Here is a 12,422-nt window from a genome sequence, read left to right as displayed (position 1 = left end):
TATCTTGAGAATTGCATAGCAATCTATGATTGAGGATATAATTTTATGCTTTATAGGCATCTTTCCACTGTCCAACCATGACCAGGCATCTAGCCAGGTTTTTTTAGGCTCTATCTTTTAACAGCTATATCTGGAATGCCACATAATTTTAACCCCAGTAAAATGACAGAGACAGCATCTGAGCTTTTATCCCTCACTCCAAACTTCCACAACACAATCAATGAAAGGACTTAGAACCACGATAGATTTAGCATGCACCTTTCTGTGTAATCGAGCTGGGTTGTTAAACCCGCTTCCAGGATTAAATTTACGACCTCGAGATCTCCAACGGCGGATTGAGTGATGCCTTTACTGACTATGCCCATGGAACGTCATCTGTTTATATGGATTTGAACCAATTTATCCTACTTGTATTAATTTGTTAATTTCATGTTTTCCAATTGTTAATGATTGTTGTTTAAAATTTTATCCATATAGGCAAAAAATAGCTGTTTTATTGTTGTATGATGATTTGCAAGCTACAAAGCTTATTGAGTTGGTTGCCAAATCATTAAAATATGATAAAACTGCTATGTGTTGCCCTATTTAAATGATATTTTTGATGATAATAATGAAAAAAAGCACAATTTAAATATGATTAAGGTAATTAGATGATAAAAATATGACTAAAATACATATGTAAGGCCAATCCATGATGAGAAGACGCTCCTAGTCGTCTATAATGACATGTTTAGTCATAATTTGCTAAGCAATACTCAAGCCAATATTAAAAAATAAAACTCAGTGAATAATAAAAGATAGAAACACAATATTAAAATTCACAAATCATATTATGTGCTCCATTGTCCCTTCCAATTGTGTTCATTAATTTTGTTAAACTATGAATAGGAAATTGCAGTTATTTCCCAACAATAAAACACAAAATTTAAATTCTGATATCTCCCAATGCTATTAAGAATGTGATTTCCATGTGATTAAAAAATATTCAGCAGTTAAAAAATTAGTTCTCAGAATGACTTTTTTACGTGAAATAAACATAATATTTTATTTAAAAAAAATTTTAACTTAACCAGATGTTTTGATTGCGTGTCTTAGTAAAAAAAATTATAATTAAAGGCAATAAATTTCTATTGCCAAAAACTATGTTATGTAACAGAAAACTTGCTATTTTTCTAAAATCCTTAAAACCTTTTTCTTGCTTTTTTATTATTTCGTTGGTTATTTGGCATTGATTTATATTTATTTGTTTTTGTAATTGTTTAATTTGAAATAACTTAGCATTTTCTGATATTTAACAATTATTTTATAATATTAAACTAATCTTAAGTTTTTTTTCTTTGACTATCTTATTGAGATCCAAAAATGTAATGAACGATTTTGATAAAACTTGAAGGATTAAAATTGGTTAAATGTTCTCAATTTTTCTATGAGTTTAAACTATTGAATTCCGAAATATTGTAATTATATAATCCCTTTACATTTTTAATACATAGTTGTGATAAACTTAAATTTATTTTATATAACACATCTTACCACTTATAATTAACATAATACATTAAGAAATTCTCATTCTACCAAAAAGGTAAAATGAGAATTTCTTGAATGAGAATGTAGTTTTTAATTGTGATATAATTAGAATTATGAAGAAAACTTATTGGTTTATAAATTATATACCATTTGGTTAGATTCTTATATCTTCCTCAAAATTACTTCTTGGTTTAAAAAATTAGAGCTTAAACTCTACCGGGCAACTTTATAAATGGGACATTTTTGCTATAAAAAATTGTCAGATTATCAGACTTTACATCAGATTACGAGAAATTGTCAGATTTTATGGGTATAGAATTAATTTATTTCAAATTCAATGCTATTTAGTAGCATTTTCACTTGGAAGATTTTTTTAACAATAAAAAAACTTATTGTTGAAATATTTCACTTATCTGGTATATTTTATATAGGTGAAATGCTAGAGCAGTAAACAAGTCAGAAATTTTAAAACTATCTTTTATTTTATGTCCAACGCTATAAACATTGCATGTAACTCTAGCATTTGACTTAATATATATTTTATATCCCAGTGTAGAAGTCAATTAATGTATTTCAAATTCTGTGTCAATTAATTTATTCAAAATAATTTATTTTAAATTCTTTCAAACCCCAAAATTTTACAAAAATCAAGTGGTTGACTTATACACTGGTAACGAAATCAGACATTCTTTAACATGAAATATCAATGCGTTATAAGCAATGAGAAAGATATGCATAGTTTTAAATCAATTTATCCCTTTTAAAAACTTTTTTGATGATCTTTAATACTATAATAATAATTTTGCATTTTCTTTAATCATATTTACATACGTTTTTTTTTTTTTTTTTTAGAAACTATATTTTAAATGAGTTTCAGAAAAATAATTAAGAGTAAGAAAAGATAAGATAATTTATTGAAGAGTATTTAAAAAAAATACAATACAAAACTTTTAAAACATGCCATAAAGCTACAAATTTAAATATTTCAGAACATCATCTAGGTCTGATTTAGTAACGCTAGCAATGTCTAAAAACATGCACCATTCTGTTATAGATTCTACTACATTCTCATCTGAGTCCCACAAAAAAAAATTCTGCATCCCTATCCAAAAAATTTGAAATTTTGCACTTTTTGTAAGATTTTACAATAAAATTTTAAAAATCATAATTGGTTTTGAAATTTTGCACTTTTTATAAGATTTTACAATAAAATTTTAAAAAATCATAATTGGTTTTGAAATTTTGGATTTTTTCTTGAAGATTTAGGTATTAAAATATTTTTGATTGGGAAATTTTATTTTTTGTCATTTTTTTTTTATTATTGTCCTTTGTGACAGAACTTCTATTCATTAACGCAACACTGTTGCTGTTACTTGTGAATCCCAATTGAATGCTTGTTTATGTTGGAAAAAATAAAAATCAAAGCTGGTGGTATATTCAGAATTTAGTTTTTTTTTTGGAAGGGCTTAATATTTTTGAGGATTTTGACTGAAAAATTATATTTTGTTATATTCGGAAATATTTTAAAATCATTTTCTAATAAACTATAACAATTATTGTTCTTTAATTAATTTTTTTGAACTATACAAAATTACATTAGGCTGAAAGTTAAATGAAATTCTGTTTGACGTTTTAAATTACTAGTTTTAATTTATGATTTCAAGTTATCCAAATTACAACAACCTTTGGGTACCAATTATTTTTGGATATTTCTCTTCTTTATATAATGTTACAAATTTAATTACCCAAGGTTTCTTAAAAGAACTTTCCTACTTACATCTATGATTTAATAGTGACCTCATAGGTTTTGTTTTAACTCTTAGCAATTATTGCAAACTATTGTATATTGTAGCATAGCTACCACTACAATTATACAATTTCAATTCACTAGTATATAAGGCATGTTAACTCAATTCTTTTTTGAAGTACCTTTAGATAAATAGCGAGATTGACATTGTCGGTAGCATACACTCACATTGATGACTCTTGGACAAGATCTGAACATACCAACCTCAACAGATGCGCTTACTTCGATATGAACACTTCTACTTTGATGGATGGAACACTGTGAACAGTTGACTTGCAGTTTGTGACTGCAATATTGTCCTCTTAACGCCGTTGATACTCAGTCTGGCGTTCACACACAAAGTTGGCCTGTATACACTCGGCTGCTAATGGCAACACAGGAGCAACCACGACCGTGATTTTTTTTCACAAAAAAGTAAGGAATCAACTAGTGATATCCATTTATCGAATTCTATCCCTAAGAAAATCTGGTGGGGGAGTATTATAACATAGCTACCAATACAAATATTCCATTCCAATTCACTTGTATATAAGACATGTTAACTCAATTCTATCTGGAGGTACTCTTAGATAGATAATGGTTGACACTGTCAGTAGCCTATCCCAACAGTATAAAAAGCCATAATTATAATGTGAGAAAATGCTTTCTAATAGCCTGTATTCTAATTTATTAATTTTTCGTTTAAAATATTATTTTAAGTTCTATGAAGAAGAAAAAATTAGTGTAGAAATTTTATGAGTTTTAATGCTTTGAAGCTTGTTATTGTTGAGTATTGTTACTATAAATAAGATAATGTATTATGCAATATGAATGTATTTTTTCAAAATAAAAGCGAAAAACTTAACTACCTCAAAAGTACTTTATTATTATTTTTTTATTTTATGAGTAATGTTTTATCTTTTACTTATCCATATAAAAAGTCGCTACTTTTCAATAAGCTCTTCGCTCGTTGATTCTAACTTTAAAAAAATATTTTCTATGCAAATATAGATTCACACTGCTGGATAGTTGAAATGATTGCATAGTTTTTGAGTGAAAGTTTTAATTCAAAATATTTCTATTATCACACACACAATTAAAAATGATAGTAAGCTTAATAATTTAGGATTTCTCTTTAAAAATTCAATGTTAAACAATGTATTTAGTTCTATTTAATTGTCTTTTTTTCTCTTTGTTTTTTTAACTGTAAGATTTTAGATTTTAAGGCTGGTAATCACATTATCGATCTAGAAAAAATATTTTGATATTTATGCATTGCACTTTGTTGTAGAGCTGCTAGCATGACATAAAAATTAGTTTTTAAATTCGAATCTACCCTTATTTTGAAAAATACTTTATAACTTCTTAAACTTTACTCTTAATTTATAATTTTAGGACTCCTGCTTTCCAAACATAAAATTAAAATTTTAATTAAGCTATTTAAAAAAAAAAAAAACTGCCAAAACCAATTGGATACCTTAAATATAACCGTATTGATCACGGAACAACGAAAAGCGATCCCTGGAAAATAAGGTTTTTTGAAATAACTTATGCACTCATTATAAAGGAAGATAAAATTACAAGCTTCTAGTGTAATGATAGCGCATGCACTTGTCATATTGGTAATATTAGCTCTAAATCTAGTATGAGTGGTAATCAAAATTGAGCCCACCGGTCTGTGTAGTGGGCAGGAAACAGTCCTTGCATCAGAAAGGTCCTGGGTTCGAATCCCGGGTAAGGCATGACTGTTTCTTTCTCTCTCTGTGTTCTATGTCCTTTCTCCTTCGTGTGTGTGAATGTGACCCGCCCTATAAACGGAATTGTGGTTGTGTGGCAGAAGTCAAATTCTTGACCATAGATGGCGCCACTGAAAAACAAGAACAATCGCACCCCCTCTGCTTAAACAGGCATACGACAAAAAAAAAATCAAAATTGAAGCCGTAAGTCTCGCTAGCTATGGAACTCCATAAATGATTGGAGGTGGAAGAGCTGAAATAAATTCCAAATTGCAGTCTATTGCTTTATTGGTTCATGAATTGAAAACTTCTTGTCTTTTGCGAGATAGCATTTCTTGTTGCATTCGACAACGAATCCGAAAGAGAAACTTGCATTGATAGCATCTTTCTTATTTACGAAGAAGTGACCGCGCAAGAAGATATGCCTTTGAAAACTTTTCATATTGATCATCTCGGACCTTTGGAGAGCACCCATAAAAATTATAAATATGTGTTAGCGATAATAGATGCTTTTACCAAGTTTGTATGGATTTATCCCACGAAGACTACTACGTCAGCTGAAACTTTAGCTAAATTAGAAATCCAAAAAACTGTATTTGGAAGTCCTTCCCAGAAAATTTCAGATAGGGGTACAACATTTACCTCCAGTGAATTTGCTGATTATTGCTCGAAAGAAAATATTAAACATCATTTAATAACAACAGGTTTACCAAGAGCTAACGGACAAGTAGAGCGTATTAATCAAACCATCATATCGATTTTTTCAAAATTATCCCTAGAAAATCCAGCTGAATGGTACAAGCATACAAATAAAGTTCAACAAGCGATAAATTCAACCTATCAAAGAAGCATAGACACTACTCCATTTGAATTGCTTTTTGGGACAAAAATGAACACTAATGGACTGGGAAAACTACACTCTAAAAACTGTACCTCTGATTTCAGAGGCACATTTGAATCATTTGTGCCTCTGAATTTAAAGGGCACAACGTACCTTTAAAAATGAAAGGCACAATGTACCTCTGATTTCAGAGGCAAAATCAGATGTACCTCTTAACTTGGAAGGTACATTGTTTGTACCTTAGATTTTTGCTTTTATGTACCGCTCATTGAAACAAGCATTTAGTGGTACCAAAACCTGTTATTTACCAGATTTGAACACATTTTTTTTTACCTATTTGTAATTTGCTAGCACTTTATATAAAAAGGGACTTTCTGTTTGGTTTACACTATTACCAAGATATTAATTATAATAATTCTTAATGAAAAATATTTCTCAATTCTTTGAATATTGGCCACTTGAAAGTGATCATTTCAAGGGATTCCATTTAAGGCTTTTTCATAGACAATTATAAAATATGTAAATTTATACCATTTCTTTAATTATGTAGCGTTTAATGATACTTCAACAACTACAATGATGCTCTTCTAATCAGATATAGGTACAAAAAGATAATATTTATTTCTGTTAAGCCAAGTCAATATAATTCAAGGATTTTTTTTCTTTTCCAAAAAGCATCCTTAAAATGGAAATTTATTATAAATTTAGATATTTTTTAAATATTTAGAGATTTCATAAAATAGTTTTATAAGGATCAAAAATTAAACACTAAATATCATGAAATCTAATATCTTTTATTTTCACACATAAAGAACAATTTTACATAATTTAGTAACAGTTGCAATATGATGTATACAGTTGCACAAATTTAGAAAAACATAGAATATTTTAAAATGATAGATGTAGATTTTGACAACTCGGATATTTTATAACATGAAATATGCTTAAACAAATGACTTAACAAGTGTAAAATAAAAGATTTCTTTCCATTGAAATGAATTTTTTTAAAATCCAGATTTTGGCGAAACATATTAACCCGTTAGGCGCCATCATTCCCATTTTGGGAACATTAGCTTTCAATTTTTTTAGAACTAACTGTACTTAATATTATTTAATCGATGATTTTATTTGAGCTCAGAATATATGAAAAGCCTTCTGCAATTTTTTTGGAAAGCTTGTTTCAGAATTTTTTTATTTATTGTATTTTAAAAAACGTGAAATTCTGCATTTTTGCCCCAATCATTAAACATGCATTTGTTTTATAAATATTATTAAAATAAAAATTACTTTCGTGCTTAAACTTGATTACAACAATCGGATATAATTCTCTTTTCCATAATCCGAATTTCGATGTCTGCAGTATTTCTTAAAATGTCCTATTTCACCACAATAGAAACATTCACGTTCAGATCTAAATTTCTTCACAATACTTGGCGAATTCCATTTCTCATTAAAATGTTCTTTCTGGCGATCGTTATTACACGGAATAGCTTGTGGATCATACTGAAAAGTGGCAATGAGATTTTCTTTAAAGTAATAATAATTATCATCATAAATTTCTGACCTTTCAGCAGGAATAAGCTGTAAAGCACACGAAAACCAAAGATCGAAATTCACACTAAATCTCTTCGCTTTCTGTTCAAAGAGTTCGAAGTACCGTCGAATTCCACACTTCTTGGCATCAATTTTAAACATCTCATTCACAAATTTTTTCTAAAGTAGGAAATCCTTAATAACAATAATATTTGTCACCAATTCTTTCAAAAACTTAATAAAACATTTCTGGAACGGATCCCACCGCTGCCACCAATTAATACATAGCTGTAGCGTATCAAGCTATATTAAAGAACTGTTCAGTTTTTTTATAAAAACATTTATTTCACACCACAACAAATACAATAACAAATATAAAGTACCCGTAACGGGATAGTTAAATCTTATAAAGGAAACTAGAAAAAGTGCCCGTAACGGGATAGTTAAATCTTATAAAGGAAACTGGAAAAAGTGCCCGTAGCGGGATAGATAAAATATCATAAAACAAACTAGATAAACCCGTAACGGGTAATATGAAAACTCAAATTCCACACAAAACTAATTCTAAAAAATCAACAACTTTCTGGTGTTCTAATTTTATCGTCTGCTTTTATTATTTGTATTTCGTCATAAAATATTTCATTGATGTGCGCATGCGCTTCTTTACATCGTACTGAAGAAAAAAAAGGGAAGCCAATTTGAGAGGCACAGGGAACCGGTAAAATCCTTTCGTACCGCGCATTGACTCGCGTTTGCTTTGGTGCCTTTCATTTCTTGTGGTGCCTCTCATTTTTAAAGGCACATTAGTTATGTGCCTCTAACGCGAGAAAATAAAGGGTACATTTAGCTTGTGCCTTTTATTTAAGAGGTACAGTTTTTAGAGTGTAAAGGAAATGATCGAAAGTGAATTTCAGTCTCATTTTGATGCCCAAAGAGAGGAACTAAGGAAAAACGCAAAGCAACAAACTTTTAAAATTCAACAAGAAAATAAAAAGACCTATAATTTAAGAAGGAAGGAGCCAAAATCGTACGAAATTGGAAATTTGGTCGCCATCAAAAGAACCCAATTTGGACCTCATTTGAAGCTAAAACCTAAGTACCTTGGCCCCTACAAAATAACAAGAGTAAAAGGAGGAAATACCTATGATGTAGTAAAAGAAGGGAATCACGAAGGACCAAACTGCTCGACAACGTGTGCGGAGTATCTTAAACCATGGAACAGTTGCCAAGAAGAATTTTAAACGTGAAAGAAGACGAACGTGAAAGAAGACGAAAGAATTTAAAGACGTGAAAGAAGAAAGAATTTAAAGACGAAAGACGAAAGACGTGAAAGAATTTAAAGACGTAGAAGAAGTTCAAGACGAAGGCGTTAAAGAAAAAAGACGAAAGACATTGAAAAGAAAAGAAGACGAAGCCGTTGAAGAAGAGACAAAAGACGTGCAAAGATGGAAGAGTGAACGTGCCTGAACTGATACACTCTTACCTAACGTTCCTGAACTGATACACTCTTACCTAACGTTATTAACCTAAAACATTTAATTTTCAGATATCAATTATATTTTTCAGTCTGCTCTGCTTTTTCTTTTTTCTTTTCTTTATAGAGTCGCTGGAGGACCAGGCGAAACGCAGGAGGGCCGAATCTATGGTGCCAGCTCCTGTACACAAGGCTGTAACCTAATATCAGTCCTCAGATCCGTAAGCTAGAAGTACCGCCAATCAATGTAAGCCGTAAGCTGTGCACGACGAGGAAGCAGTGGGGATTTCCCGGTGAGAGAGCGGGTTAGAGAACGAACTGAAAAAGACGTGATGATGATGCACTCCAAAGAGGAGTTATGATAATACAAAACTTTTCGACGAACTCTCATTTATTATTTTTTTTTTGTTATTTAATCGTTAATTGTTAATCGTCCGTCCCTTATGTAAATTTAATCTTCAATATATATGTTTTTGTTTAAGAACGTGTCTTTTATTTAAGACGAGCACTCATGCCGTCCCCACATATATAATAAGCTATAGCTTTAGTTTTTCGAAATTTGATTTTTAACTGATAGGAAATATGCTGCGCATATTTTTACATGACAATGATAATTCCAGTTACTATGCAATTAGATTTTTAAAAACAAAATATGAAGCTCTTGGAACATTTATAAATATTCAAAGTTTCTGAGAAATTCAAAAGTTTAGTAAAATGAAAAATTCATGAGTGATAATGGCAACGAATTCAAGGATTTTGGAATTATCGTCGGACTTTGAATCATCCTCAGTTCCCAAACCGTTGCCAATAACTCATTGTGCTGCTCTAGCGCAACATAAATCAAGTACAACTACAACTTGGAGTACAAACATAGGCGTGCACTGGAATTTTTCATTGAGGGGGCACTAAGCTAAATTTTTGAAAATTATAAAAAAATATATGTATAAAATTTTGAGTTAAGTTATGCAAATCTCATTAAAGTAAATTTTATATGAGAAAATGAAAAATTTTAAATCTGTCGAATAGTTTCTGAGAAACCAAGTTTTAAAAATGTTCGTTATTTAAATTTGATATCTCGATAACTATTCCACTGATTTATTTCAAATTTTGTATTTTATCATTTCAAATTATATAAAAATCTATACTTAGCAATTGAAAAATTTTAGACTGTTATTAAATGAAATAATGAAAGATAACTGAAAATTATTCTTTATATGGAATTATCTTCGGTTAAATGAATTTCATAATTCTGCGCAAAAAATTTTCGATCTGCTTTAAAAATAAGGATATGCAAAACGGGAGATATGCAAAACGGGAAATTTACATTAATAGGTCCAGAATTTTTATTGCTCTCCTGCCAAAAATTATTGAGATCAGAGTACGGCTACCCCCATATTTCGATACTCAAATATCCAAAGTGGCACATTCTGAACTATTGATTAATGAAACTTAGCTTATACTTCATGATTTAATTAAAACTTTAATAAATATTTGATTTTCGAATTATAACAAAGATGCTTAAAGTTTCAATTTACAATTATTAAAGTTAAAAGTCTAATTTTAAAAATATAAAATAATTAAATACAAAAATCTGGAGCTGAGCATAAAACTATGCATATACAATCAAAACTAATTTACTAAATAAATCAATTTGTTGCACACTATGCATAAATATTACAAACAAATAAAACATATTTGCTTACCTCCAAATGAATACATACAATTGAAGTGTTTAGTATTTAACAAGATGTCACATTTTATTTAAATGAAGATAAATATATAAAATAATGAAATGTGACTAAAAACTATTGCAAATAAATTGTAAAACGTATGATAAAAAATGAATAGTTTCAGTTAAAATACTCAATAAAATCAAATTAGAAAAAAAACTTCTTTAAAAAAGAGAAGAAAAATTTAACTTAAGTTTTAAATTGAAAATGTTAAATTTCACATTGAAAAGCTGAAGAAAAATTTAAATAAAGTAGCACTTTTGTAATGACTGATCCATTTTAATGACTCTAGGCAGAATGGCCGAAAGAAAGGCCAACGGAACTTTTTTATAACCCTAAAAGATTTATATATCAGTAGTCCTAAAAATTCTAGATAATTCTTTCTTTGGGGGCAATTTATGACAGCAAGTATTGGATATCAATATTTTAACATTTTATAGATGGAGGAAAAAGAAGAGGCCAAAACAATAGATCAGACAGTAGCAAATTATAGAAGTAAATTAGGCATTATTTTGATTCCCTTATCCATTCTGTGACGAACTTTCGAAAGGGAAGGAAACTACTTATTGATGTCGGTAATGAGGGGGTATAGCTCGTTCACCAGGAGTTGGCACTTGGCTCCTCCTTCATCACGTGGTATGCGGCTATACTATTTCGCTATTTTTGGGAGAAGGTTGTGAGCAATCCTGAACAATGTTGCTATTTGGCGATCGTTTGGCAAAAATATTTATTTCGCAAACTTTATGTACATTTTTTTAACAATAAATATATCATAAATTTGATGATATTTTGCACCATTTTTTATGATATTTCTTTCTTTTGAGTGAATAGTTTGTCCTTTATGAGACATTTCGCTGGGAGAACAGCAGTTTTTAAATTTAAACTATATTTAATTAGCTAGTGTAACAAAAGGTATAATAGCAGATGATAAAGCAAAGTAAGTGACTGAAAAAGAATTCACTTTTTGTGTTTGGCGCAAATTAAGGGTTGTCTCAATTTCAAGAACGGACATGTTTCTCTTCTAACTCCCGCGCTGAAATGTGACTCAGCGTCCCAGGAGGTGGAGCCAAGTCTCAACTTCTGGTGAACGAACTATACATTTTTCAGCGCAATTCAGGACGACCGCTTTATTTTGTTTTGTGGAAGATACCGTTTTGTTGCTCCTTTGGGAGGAAGCCAGCAATTTTTATTTTGCACCCAATGGGATATTTAAACTATTGTTTTAAAACTAAATATAAAAAACACTTAATAATAAACGAAGAAACAGAAATTCCAGCATGTAATGGGGTGTTTGAACTTCTTAAACCCGTCCTTTACCTACTTACCTGTTGCCGCAATCAGGAAAACATTGTCTCATCATCATAAATTGGTAGGTAGATACTTTCTTTATTTAAGACATACTAAAATTGCACAATGGGTTATTGGATAAGGTCTGGGAAACATCCCTGAGAATGATCCGAAGACAAGCCATCGCAATGTCGATCCTCTGAAGAGGGGATTACTCCCCTGGTTTGGAAGCCCGACTACCTGCGCGTGAAGTTGAGCTCTTTAAGGTAGAACAGTTTAACGAGTAAAGATACCTCGCATCCTCGGTCCCTACGCAAGCTGATCAAAGTGATCTCCCACCCGCTTGCTAACCAGTGATGCTTGACTTCAGTGGTCCACTTGGAATCGTGTCTTTACAACCAGTCCTTTAACATTGCTAAAAATGAACTTACAACAGTTTTTTTCCTAAAGTATTTTTTTTCTTAATTGGGAGTGATATTTAAATTTTTTTTAAATGATGTTTCAAACC

The sequence above is a fragment of the Parasteatoda tepidariorum genome, chromosome 10, assembly GCF_982258835.1.
Source record: "Parasteatoda tepidariorum strain Cologne lab strain chromosome 10, Ptep-v5.0, whole genome shotgun sequence".
Classification (NCBI taxonomy): Eukaryota; Metazoa; Arthropoda; class Arachnida; order Araneae; family Theridiidae; genus Parasteatoda; species Parasteatoda tepidariorum.
Note: the sequence above shows the minus strand (reverse complement) of the source record.